The 10,679-nt window shown below is 41.0% G+C and overlaps 1 gene segment (V, D, J or C); it reads left to right on the forward strand.

Moving 5' to 3' along the window:
- The first annotated feature begins 486 nt into the window (after positions 1–486).
- LOC311175355 (T cell receptor alpha variable 38-1-like) lies at positions 487–1,095 on the forward strand. The segment is given in 2 exons: positions 487–535; positions 788–1,095.
- Positions 1,096–10,679: the final 9,584 nt, after the last annotated feature.

Genomic DNA, 10,679 nt, shown 5'->3' on the forward strand with positions numbered 1-10,679 from the left:
TCCAGGGAAAAGTTCTGTACCTGAGGGATGCTGTACTGATTGAATCCCATTGCGCCCTGGTGGGGTTTCTTCCTTGGCCAGAGTGTCCCTCTGCTTCCCTACCCATTCAGTGATGCCTTTTTATCCTTCACTGTGGAAGCTGTAGCCCTCCAGGTCATTTCCATGTAGATTAGTCCCTTGTTGGCTTCAAGCTTGGTATGATCATGGGAGGAGGTGATGCATCTTGGGCCTGCCCCCCCATCTTCCTCTGTATTTTCACCCTAGAGTAAAAGAATTCATAAAACACCTTTCGCTTTCATTTGAAATTATAACAAACATCCAATTTACTAAGAGAAACCAAAAGGTCTTGAGAAAACTTTTTTAAGTGAGATAGAATCAGCCGCCCGCCTGTCACACGACTTCCTGTGCCGAAGTAGAAACGTCACCAAGCACAGAAGAGAACACAGATCAGGGCAAGACTCTCACTCGGCTCAGTCAGCTGTCGGCATGACACTTGTGGGCTTGCTGTGGGCAGCCATCGTCTCCACCTGTGTTGGTAAGGAAGGTTTCGGGAGTGTATGTATAATGTTATCTAAAGGGGCTGGGGAACAAGAGAGAGGACTGCAGGCATGGGGACTGCACTGTCGCAGAGACTTCAGCTGTGGGGAGGCCGAACGCTGGTGCACCCTGCCTGGATTAGGGATCAAGAAAAGGAAAGTTGGTTGGGGAGGGGAACCAGCTAGGGAGTCTGCCTGTTTGGTGTCTCTGCTGTGACACCCACGTGCTCCTCTCTCTCTTCTTTCCACAGGGTCCACCAAGGCCCAGACCGTCACCCAACCTCAACCAGAAATGTCAGTGCAGGAGGCAGAGAGTGTGACTCTGAACTGCACATATGATACCAGTGAGAGTAATTACTATTTGTTCTGGTACAAACAGCCTCCCAGCGGGGAGATGATTCTCCTTATTCGCCAAGAGTCTTATAAGCTACAGAACGCAACCAATAACCACTTCTCTGTGAACTTCCAGAAAGACAATAAATCCTTCCGTCTCAAGATCTCAGACTCCCAACTGGAGGATGCTGCGATGTATTTCTGTGCTTTCATGAGGGCACAGTGAGATGAGCTCAGGGGAGAGGCTTACACAAACCTCAGACCTCAGCATCTGGGCCAAAGCGGCGGGTGGGGGGGACATTGAGGTCACAGGAACATAGAAAGTCATTGACTATAGAATTAAAATTCCTCTGATCTGAATATAAGAAACACAGAGAGATGGACGTCTGCAAGTGTAATCCTTAAAATAACAGTAAAAACAATGGCATGTGTGATGCTTTCCAGTTTTACAAAACACCTTTATATATACTGCTACATGTAACCCTATGTATGTGACAGGTGACACTTCCTAAGCATTTCCTCTATCCAGTGACTCTTTATTACTTTCCTGGGAGCTCACACCTCCAAGATTCTTAAACTTTTCCATTTTGTTAATTGGCATTGCTATTTTAATTTTCTGTCCATCTCCAAAACTGAACAAGATACCCTTGTTAGAACCTAAAGGGGTAACTGTGGGGGCATGACTAGCTAGGAGACCCAGTGGTCTAAAAACATGACCTAGGTCAGATGACCTGGAGGAATGATGAAATGGCCTGTTAAAGGCTTAGCTGAGAAGCCAGCTCAGGGACAGTACCCCAAGGGACTGGAATGCTAGCCTTCAGAATGCAGTAATACTTGTTAAACCTGTGCCTTGTTAAATATGATGCTGTGGACCCACAGCTAAGACACCAGCTTAGAAATCAAGACATGGGAAGTACAAGAAACTCATCATATCACATCCTTCAGCCCATTTTTAGAGTTTGTGTTTCCCTTCCTATAAGCTTATGACAGTCAGTTAACTCTCCTAATTGACCCATAAACCCTTCAAACTTTTGATTTTCTGGTTGTTCCATTCACCCAGATGTCCCTTCTATGTACATTTCAGGCTGATCAAATCCTGTAGGGTCTCCTTAAAAGCTTTTTCTCCTCCAAGAGTTCTTCCTTGAATTCCTTCTTTTCTAAAGCCATACAGTGCTAAATCCAAGCCAAAAAAATTGACTTTTATTTACCTTTTTAAAGCATTTGTTGTTGTTTCAGGGAACTCACCAAAGAGATGACCCTCTCAGGGACAGAACTTGGCCGGTGAAGTTGAGCCATCCTGGTGTTCTTGGCACAGTGGTAGGCACATAATAAGCATTCAATAAAGCTCACAATGCTTTAGGCTTACTTTATAATCCTTTTATATTTATGAAAAAATATTAAGGGTCTGGGAGAATCAGTATGTTCTAGGGTAATCACAGGAGGTTTCTTTGAGAAGGTAAAGCAGTGATAAGGAGAATGGGGTATATTTTAAATATCAAGGCTTTTCTATTGAGGAAAAATAGAAATCAGAAATTCATAGGAACAAATTACTTCCAGAACAGATTTCTTAACTAAATCAAGCTCCTCTGTGTAGAAAAGAGGAATTCCTCAGTAATTATTTCTTTAACCTGAAGAGGGCACTGCTTACGTTTGTTGGCAACTGTTACTTGCAAAACCCTCTTTCATGTTTAAGAATCTGTTATGTCCCTACTACATAGAAAAGAAATGAACAAACCCTCCTCTATATAAAGAGTCTAGGTCATATTTCCACATGCTGGAATCAAATCCACCACGGGCTTGGGAAGGCCACAGCCCCCCGGAGCTGTTAAGAGTCACATGTGTGATTTGGTGGCTTCAAGTCAGGGTGTGAGCAGGGAGCATCTGTGTCATCAGGAAACCAGAGGACCCAGAAGATTCTGAGAACTGGGACCCATTTTATAAAAATGATTCAATGAACAAATAAATGTTTAAATCCACTTTTTAATATTATCTTTTTCTAAGAAAATTAACCATCAAATGAAGAAAAAGGAAAGTCCCTCCTAACTAATGATCCAAGAAGAATTTTATTATTTACTATAATTATTTGAACAGTATTTCAGATCCTCAGGTGCAGGATGGGTAGGCTGTAGAATGACCCTTGTGGTGCTTTTGTTTCTGTTCTGGTTTAAAAGGACTTTTGAACCCAAGGGACAATTAGCAGTTTCCTTCTCCAGGGAGGTAAACCCTTGCTCCCTAGGAAGCCCCTAAATGCGCTGGGCTCCTCTCCTTTTACTGGAACCACCAATCAGGAGGTGGTGGACAAACCCCATCACCTCTGACAAAAGAAAATTGTAGATAAATATCATGAATATAAATAGAGACTTTAAAAAAAAAGTCTTACAAGTGTTTCCTTCACTATGTTTTCAGATAAGGAATTGAGAGGGCACTCAGCAGAAGATGGCTGAGCTGATTAGGATGGGGAGTCTGTTTTCTTCACCCAAATAGCAGGGAATGTGCTGACAGAGGAGCAGCTTCTCCCTCTGGTGTGATTAATTGTCGAAGTGCCTCAGTTTCTGCCTCTATAAAAGTTCTCCCATGAGAACATGGGAGTGGGCATGTGATGTTCACTTATTTTTCTCCTGCTATTTACTTTTTATAGTCTAACTAGCTAACTCCTATGAGAAATCCCAGAACAGCAGTTGCCAGACACTGCTGGTTTCCCGCGGGAGAACACTGGGATGTCTCAGGCTGCCCTGAAGGGAAGTTTTTGTTTATAAACTTTTCCTTTCTCCTTCATCCTTATTTTTGGCTAAATGTCCTACAATCTGACTTTGCTCACCACTTTCTATGGACTTCCTAAATGACCCAGCTTGATGAACTGTTCTTAGGTGAAGTCAACAAACAGAAACACCAAAAAGAAAAACAATGATCATCTGGACATAAAATATAGTTTTTAAAAGAAAAAGACAGCTTTCTGCCCAATCTGATATTTGTCTACTTGAAAATTCTTTCATGACATCCTCTCATTTGACCCTCCCTCAGAAGTCAACAGCATGATTAGCTATATCTGTGGAAACGAGGAACTGATCAGGTGACAGATGTGATTGGCTGGACGCAGAGGACCAGCAAAAGACCTGAAGGGCAGGTGGACTCTACAGCTTGGGGTTCCCAATCCTCACTACAAACACAGTGAACAAAGCCAGAAAACATGAACTCCACGGAGCCTCGCAGGTGAACTTGTAATTTCAACTGGACTGAGATTAGAAGAAAAGACAACCCAATCATCTTGTTTCCTATAAAGAGTGAAAGAGAGAAATTTTAAAGTTATAATATTTTGGGGGCCTCCCTGGTGACGCAAGGGGTTAAGATGCAACCTATGAAGCAATCCACATCCACTGCAGCGCAAGTTCGATCCCCGGCCAGCGAGGTGACCCACATGGCGCAGCAGACCTCTCCTGTCTCGCCCACTGCTCCCCTCAGCAGTATATTTCAGTCAGTCTGCCTGTTCTTTTTTTTTTTTTTTAAGATTCCCGTGAAAGTCATTTTTATTGCAAAAGTATTGCTAACAAAGCAGCCCATATTTGCCACCTGCACCACAAGCTGCATCCCTTCCCTCATCTACATAGCTAGAGCTTCCTGTGGCTTCAGGACAGTGCCAACCATGACAGTGAGACCTCAGATGTTTCAGCAGGATTTGGAAATGCCCAGTTGGTGACACTTTCCACATGGAAATAATGAACAGGTTAGGAGAGTTTAGGCCACTCCCACCTGTACAGCAAGTCAGCTTTTAATTTAGTCTTTTCTTCTCCTTCTTGATTTATGCAGGGGGAAAAAAAGTTTATATAAAGCTGGACCACAGAGATGGCCTTATCTAAGATTGGATGACACCAACTCAGTAGGAAGAGAAAATTAATGCAAATGCATTGTGAGTTTTCATTGTTGTTCAGTTGCCTCTTCTAGAAAATGAGGGCTGTAATTCCTGACCTTTCTTCTCTCTTAGGGAAATGCATACGTGAGGAAAAATGAAATGTCAATGAAAAGCTGTCAGATGTGCAACACAGAATGTTCCCAAATAAATTTTATATTAATTGTTCTGATTCTTCATTCAAAAAGTCATGAATAGATGCACACAAAAGTCCTTACAGAAACATTTGCCACAGGTATTGTGAATATTGTGCAGTTGTAGCGTTCCCAGACACAGCCACAGACAGCTATTCAAGCACAGAGGATGCGATTAGACACCAAAATCCTCGTTCTGATTTTCTCCAGACTATCAGAGTGTTGCTGTCATTATCATTATGTTGAAGTTCTGAGAAATGATTAAAATACAGTTTGGGTCAAAGAATAATATAACTATGTTATAGCAACCCAGAGACCGTGACTTCAAAAGAAAAGAAAGAAGGGAGGGAGGGAGGAAGGGAGAAAAGTAGGGAGAGAGGAGGAGAAGCTCATAGAGAAAATGCAAGTTATAAAGTCGACTTTGCCTCTTTTCCCCACCTGTCCCATTCTCCTCTCTAAGAGTCTGTCTTTACAAAAATAATTGACCAGCTTCTTCTCCCCTTCATTTCCAACTTGAATAGATTATAAAAAAGCCATCTTATTTCATTTGATATTATACCCCCCAAAGTTTTATTTTCTGATGAAAGATAGAAAATATTGATAAACTATTTTTAAGAAAATTATAAGGCATTTATGAGATATAATTGACATATTAGTTTGAGTGTACAAGATAGTGATTTGATACTTGCATATATTGTGGAACTATCATCACAATAACTCTGGTTAACATCCATTGTTATACAGAGTTACAGATTTTTTTCTTGTGATGACACCTACTAAGATCTACTTCCTTAGCAACTTTCAAATGACTTTATAGTGAGACATGCTCAGTGACCCACTTGACATACCATTTCCTGTTCTGAAGCAGTGTCACCAAGTTCAGTTGATGCCCAGGTTTCAGATCAGAACAAGTGTTCCCTTTCCCCCCACAGGAGAGCTGCATGCATGGCTTGCCCCAGGTTGCTGTGGACATTCACAATCTTCACCTGTCTTGGTAAGGGAGGCACAAGTACTTGCTTTTATTAGTATCCAGTTGGATGGGGAGATAGGAAAAAAATTAACAACACAAGAATCTTACCTCCTCTTTGGTTCCAGCTATTAGGGGCAAGATGAATGTTGCAAAATTTGGATCAAGAATAGGAAAGTTGGTTGGGGAAGGGAACCAGCTAGGGAGTCTGCCTGTTTGGTGTCTCTGCTGTGACACCCACATGCTCCTCTCTCTCTTCTTTCCACAGGGTCCACCATGGCCCAGACCGTCACTCAACCTCAACCAGAAATATCAGTGCAGGAGGCAGAGAGTGTGACCCTGAACTGCACATATGATACCAGTGATAGTAGTTACTATTTGTTCTGGTACAAACAGCCTCCCAGCGGGGAGATGATTCTCCTTATTCGCCAAGAATCTTTTAAGCTACAGAACACAACCAATAACCGCTTCTCTGTGAACTTCCAGAAGGCAAATAAATCCTTCAGTCTCAAGATCTCAGACTCCCAACTGGAGGATGCTGCGATGTATTTCTGTGCTTTCATGAGGGCACAGTGAGATGAGCTCAGGGGAGAGGCTTACACAAACCTCAGACACCTCAGCATCTGGGCTGAGGTTGGGGATGGGGGTTGGGTGGGGTCACAGAAACATAGAAAATGATTGACTTCTTTGGAGAAAAAGTGTACTATTTTACTTGACTGTAGGCAACACAGAAAGGATGCCTATCAGCTGTAATCCTCAAAATAGTAATAAAAATAGCAATAATGAGAGTACACATGCTTTGTAGCTTTACAAAGTCCCTTCACATGTATTTATTTCATTTAACATGTTCCACAATCCTGCTAATGTCAATACACCAATATTAGATTTCTTACCCTTCCACATCTTATTTTTTCTTTATTTTTCCCTACTCAACTTTGTTTAGGATTCAGACACACAGTAAAAATATGCTGTTGCTGGGTTTGGAGAAGGTCGGGGGCACACCTCATTTCTAATTACAAAACAGTAGGTAAAACTAGATGTCTGTATCACTCTTTCCCAATTTATCTATCAGTCATTCTTCCTGACTTGAACCTACGTTCATCTGTATTTTTTAAACTTCCTTAAAGCAACATGTGTCTGTCTGACCTAAGAGAAGCAAAGAGAACAAATGTCACATAGTTGTCATGTGCTGCTGGTGCTCATCAGCAAATGATTAAGGAAAAAACAAAGCTCAGTTTCTGGTAACGCTAGAGCTGCTCCTGATGAGGCGACCTGGGCGGAGGTGGACTATTTAGAACAATGAGACCCAAAGAGGGCGCCAAGAAACTGCCATCACCAGAGTCACCACCGCACATAGCCTGAGAAACTGAGGGGGGCGGGGGGGTCTGGACCTAGAGAGAGGACTCTTATCTTGCTTATGTTAGGGGGAAATGAAAAAAAAAAATGGGAAAAATGATGCCACCCTTCCTTTTATGTCCACAAGTCCCCCAATACATATCTTTACTTTTAAGATCCCTCATGGAGCGTTTTACTCACACACTTCGAGTCAGTGGCAGAGAATGCATAAGATCCTTGGTGGCTGAAGTCGTTAAGTCTCAGGTTGGAGCTATGTTCAAATGAGTGTTTGAACTCATTTGAGTTACTGGACTTGGAGAGGCCCAGGTAAACCAAAGCCAGATTGCAAAATAATACCTGAAAGTGAGCATTCGTAGAAAACCCCGCCACCCTTAGTTTTAGCACAAGGGATTTGGTGCCCAAACTGGAGATAGAAGCACAGCTGGTAACTCACAGCATTCACCTTCCCATTCCTGCCCCTTTGTGTTTCTACTTTAATGCTTCATCTTTGAGTTTCTATGTTGCTTTTGCCAACTTTCCTGATGGTCTCTGTCTCCCTGTGATTGCTGTCACTAGATCCTGAGCATCGTCTTGTATGTCCTGACCTGCCTTATTTCTTCAATGTGTCCTCCAGCCCTCTTCGACACCTCCTCAAAGGGTGTGTTTTAATCAAAATCAATTCTTCTCCTGCTCCTATTGCCCACAGGGTCCTTCCTTCCTACCTTTAGCTCTCTTTGTTTTTAACAGACATTCAATGAACCATAATTTACAGCATGGGAGAATCTGTATGAGCTGGATAAATAAAACTTCATAGACAACTTGAAATGCTCAAGATGAGACCTAAATAGTTCATGTGACTTAGATGACTGCCCTGACTTCTCTGTGTTTGTTGCCTTTGAGCTTTTTCTGAAGTTTTTCACCTTCACTCTATCAGAAGGAGCAGGCTTCTTTCCCAGTCATTCCAGAAAACATCCTGTGCCTGACTTGGCTTGGACTGACTTGTTCAGATCTGGCAAACAGGAGGAAATTTTTCCCCAAGGCAAAGCCAAGATGCTATTAAGAGAGGAATAATACATAGGCGAAATAACACATGACCCCAACACTATTAATTTCCCTTCAAACTCCTTTACTGTTCAAAAGTAGTGGTAAATCCACATATTAATTCCTGTAAAATAGGTTTTTTAATTGCCAAAATTTACATTTCAACAGAGCAAGCCAAACGCAGTGTGTATAATTGTTCCACAAAGATGTAGAAGCTCTTTTGACCAGAAATTCAACATGGGCAGTTATTCAAGATGATGTCGATGTGTTTATCAGCAGATAAAAAGATGAATAAAGAATCTTTAATGGTAAGTTTCACTGAGGCATGTGTTAAATTGTACGTTTGGTAAGCTGTAGCTGAAGAATGAAAGAAAAGACAGCTTGATATAACTTGCTAAACCAAACCTGACCTTGTATTCTAAATGTAAGACTTCAGAAAAAGCTCAAAGGCAACAAAAATAAAATCCTTAAGTCAGCGCAGAGTCGTTCTAAGTCACATAAACATTTGGGTCTAATCTTGAGCATTTCAAGTTGTCTATAAAGTTTTATTTATCCAGCTCATACAGATCCTCCCATGCTATAAATTATGGTTCATTGCATGTCTGTTAAAAGCAAAGAGAGCTAAAGGTAGGAAGGAAGGACCCTGAGGACAGTAGGAGCCAGAGAAGAATTGATTCTGATTAAAACACACTCTTTGAGGAGGTGTTGAAGAGGGCTGGAGGACACATTGAAGAAATAAGGCAGGTCAGGAAATACAAGACAATGCTCAGGACCTAGTGACAGCAATCATAGGGAGTCAGAGACCAAAAGAAGAATTAAAGTAGAAATAAATGAGGCAGGAACAAGGAAGGACAATGAGCACAAACACTCAAGGCTTAATACAAGTACTTGTGGTTTGTTTTTGTGACTTGGACAAGATAAAATCATGGGACTCATTATTTTCCTTCTTTGCATTGACTGCTAAGAAGTTCACAGCCAGTGGCAGTGCAGCTTTAACAAATAGTGTCTGATTACATACAGTAGCAAGATCAAACTAATCCAGAGTTTATGATCCTGTTTTTTAATTCTTGACTTTTACACTGCTTTTTTTGTTTATTTTTGTTTGAATTCTGTGGTGCTCTATACTTCTTTCAAAGGCATCTGAAATAATGCATGAATTCAGTGGAATGGGTGAGAAAAGGGTGACAGAAAGAAAAGGGAAATTTATATGGGCAGCAAATTTATGTTACACTTAGATACATATCAAAAGATAAAGACACACAAAGAAAAATCCTTTAACCGATTTAGTCTTTCCCATGAACCACCCCACCCAAATTTAGTTATGAAACTGACTTTGAAATTTATAATTGACAATACCTGTTTCTTTAGATTTAAGGAGTTCCTTTCAAGTTTCAATGAGTTGTTTAAAAATTCAGTCTATTTGAAGTTCAGCTCCATATTCAAGCTCATTTAAAGTCTCCTGGATGATTCAGACTCTCTCAATGCTTCATCTAAGGTTCTACCACCTTATCCTGCCGTTGATGGCATGTGGGTAATAAGAAGAGATAATTGAGTGTTAGCTGAGGAACAAAAGCCTTCGATTCACACTCTGCCTGTGGACGCTGTGGTCCATGTAGCTGAGTGACAGCTCTGGTCTATAGCTGGTGAGTAGTTAGTTAGATGCGGGTTGTCCCAACTGGTCTTCTGGGAAGAGTGCCACTATTCCAACAGTCTGGTGATTCCATGTTTGTCTAAATATTTCTAACCTCTACTCACCCCTGACTGTCCTGTCTGCCTTTAGCAAAGAAAGGAAAGGAAAAGCGTCCACGCATCTCATTCCTTGCTCGGATTCTATCAGCCTCTTGGCACCAATGAAACTGAACTTTCTGTCTGACCTGTACCTTCCTATTCCAGTTCCCTTACATAAAAACTCCATATCAAGTCCAGCAAGCCCTCCTTAGAACATAGTGAAGGATATAAGGAAATAATTTAAGAAAGTGTTTTATCTTTGAACATACCTGATTTCCAAGCTAATTCTCTTGCTGAGTAGTCAAAAATACAAACTTGAATGTTAGAATTGAATGGGAATTCTTTATATTTTTGTTCCCCTCCCCACTCAAGAGAGCTTTCTCAGAAAGAATATAGACAAGGCTAGATACCTGGAAATCTGAAAGAAAACATTACTAAATATAAAAATATCATCCCAATGTCAAAGAGAGGGAGAACTTTACATCCCCAAGAGCACAACATGGGAAAATCACCGTGGGGATTTTCGTAGAAAATGAAAGCTGTTTAAAAATACAAGCAGTTAAGAAAATGAAAACATAAATGAGGTAAACATTTTCAAAATATGTATCTCACAAAATATTGGTATCCAAAATATACAAAAAAATTAAGCTCAACAATAAAAAAATAAAAAAACTAATTCCAACTCTGGGTGAGAATACAGG

This window comes from Talpa europaea, assembly GCF_964194135.1.
Source record: "Talpa europaea genome assembly, chromosome: 8".
NCBI lineage: Eukaryota > Metazoa > Chordata > Mammalia > Eulipotyphla > Talpidae > Talpa > Talpa europaea.